Source organism: Sinocyclocheilus rhinocerous, unplaced genomic scaffold, assembly GCF_001515625.1.
Source record: "Sinocyclocheilus rhinocerous isolate Xijiao unplaced genomic scaffold, SAMN03320098_v1.1 scaffold615, whole genome shotgun sequence".
NCBI lineage: Eukaryota > Metazoa > Chordata > Actinopteri > Cypriniformes > Cyprinidae > Sinocyclocheilus > Sinocyclocheilus rhinocerous.
Genome location: NW_015631049.1, coordinates 2329688 through 2332281, shown reverse-complemented (window position 1 = coordinate 2332281; position 2594 = coordinate 2329688). Strand labels below are relative to the sequence as shown.

Below are 2594 nucleotides of genomic sequence, written 5' to 3'. Positions count from 1 at the left end.
AAATAAATGGAAATATTTATTTTAGGATAAAGTGTAAAAAAAAATTATTTTATAAAAATTAGACCTGTTATGTTCTGTATATCTTCATATAGCATTTTTTTTGGTTCTTGCTATAAATTATGCACACACACTTCAGTTTGTCTTACCTTCTCTTACTTTTGACCCTCGTGTTGTTATGACAAATGTTAAATAGCTTTTTGATGGGCTCTCAGGAGGTTTTTGTGCGTCCCAGAAATTGTCCAGATTTTCAGATTGTTCCAGAGAGAATTTTGGCAATTCTTCAGGAAGAATTCTGAGAATCAGCTGCAGTTACAGTGATTACCAGAGAGAGGGGGAGCAGGACTGGGAGTTCACAAAACAAGGACTGACATTTAAAGTTTTATTTCTTCTATTAAAAAAGCACATTTGTTCAGTCTTCACCAGAGATGGAAGGGTTACTTAATGTTTTTCCAATATTGTCAGTAATCTAATCTAAACAGTGTTGAAAGTAACACAATTTGTAGACATTATTAGAGATTACTTTTCACATTTAATTTGAGTGATAATGGTGAGAGAAGGGTTCATTTAATTTCATTTTTCTCATACAAAGCTCTTGAAGCCTTAATCTCATGTATATTGTTACATACTTTTTGTGAAGATTAAAAACCTCAATCCCCATTCATTGTAATTGCATTGAAAATAGTGAATTTAGAAAATAGAAGTCACTTGTGTTTTGGGACAATTTGAAGAAATATTATGTGAAATTGTCAGTAGTTTGATTATATTATGTTAACTATTGTTAAATTATGAGGTTTCATGTGTATTTTATAGATACTGACCCAAGTATAGGGTCAGTAAGAATTTTTAAATACTTTTATTCATGACAGATGCAGTAAATTGATCAAAAGTGACAGTAAAGACAATTATAACGTCAAACACTACTTTCCGTACCCACTGTATATATATAAAAAATTATTTTTTTATTTTTTTATTTTTTTTCCTTTTCAGAGGGAAAATACATACAGAGATCCGGACATACATAATTTCTCAGAAAGAAAGAAAAAATAAATAAATAAATGAAAACACATACATACACCTTAATGTTATTATGAAGAGCATGTATATACAGAGTATGTATGCCCTCAATCTTGAAAGCAAATTTCTCAAATGTTACATACGCATTATATTTTCTTCCTCTTAACAACAACTATTTACAAAAGAACATGGGGAGCTATTGCTTACAACTCATAAAAAAAGATAACTTAAAAGTACTGTTACAATTCAAGAAAAATCTGGGCGTACCGGTTTAATATAATCTATCCATTTATTCCAAATTTGAAAAAAACCTTCTATCTGAGTTCTTAATGAAAACAATAGTTTTTCCATCATATATATAATGTGTATTGTATCAATCCACTCTTCAACTGTGGGTGACTCTGGCTTTAGCCATTTTTTAGTAATTACTTTTTTACTAGCCGCCAGAAGAATTAACAACAATTTCTTATCCTTATTGTTCCACCCATCTAAATTTATATTACCAAAATATAGAGATTCACAATTAAAAACGATCTCTACTTCAAAAACAGCTTCCAGATACCTTTTTATCTCTTGCCAATATGGGGTTAGTTTCTGACACCCCCCAAAAATATGGTAGTGGTTAGCTTCCTTTCCCCCACATAATCTCCAGCAGCTAGTACCCTTCCCTTGGTGTTTTTTCTGTGATGGTGTAATAAAGAACCTAATATCATTCTTCCAACAAAATTCTCTTCACACGGTTGAGCTTGTAGATTTCCATTGTGTTTTACAAATTTTCTCCCAATTCTCATCTGAGACATTAAAATTCCCTTCTATTTTCCATTGGTCTCTAACATAAAATGTGTTTTCGGGTACAGTTTGGAGAAATCCATTATATAATTTTGAGATAATCTTATTACTTCTAAAACTTCTGAAACTTCTAAATTATTTAAGCTAACAGAGTGTGTTAAAATGTAAAAGATTGGATGACCAATAATTTTCTCCTATTAAATTCGGATAAGACAGAGATATTACTTATTGGACCAAAAAACAGTACATAGAATCTCTTGGATTAAAATTTGCAACTAGATGGATGTACTGTTACTTCCTCTACAGTCAAAAATCTGGCTGTTATATTAGACAGTAACTTGTCTTTTGAAAATCATATTTCCCATGTTACAAAAACAGCATTCTTCCATCTTAGAAACATTGCCAAGTTACGAAACATGTTACCTGTTTCTGATGCAGAAAAGCTAGTTCATGCATTCATGACCTCTAGACTGGACTATTGTAATGCACTGCCAGGTGGTTGTCCTGCATCTTCAATAAACAAGCCACAGGTGGTCCAAAATGCAGCGGCTAGAGTCCTTACCAGGTCAAGAAAACATGATCATATTACCCCAATTTTACAGTCTCTGCACTGGCTACCTATTAAGCTCCGTATCAGTTACAAAATATTATTACTTACCTACAAGGCCCTTAATGGTTTAGCTCCTGCGTACCTAACTAGTCTTCTACCACGCTACAATCCATCACGCTCCCTAAGGTCGCAAAACTCTGGACTTTTGGTAGTACCTAAGATAGCAAAGTCCACTAAAGGA

The 2594-nt window shown here is 32.5% G+C and overlaps 1 protein-coding gene across 1 annotated transcript in view; it reads left to right on the top strand.

Moving 5' to 3' along the window:
• Positions 1–2594, top strand: part of LOC107741280 (protein unc-13 homolog B-like) — a 70239-nt gene that overhangs the window by 33962 nt on the left and 33683 nt on the right. The window lies entirely within an intron of this gene.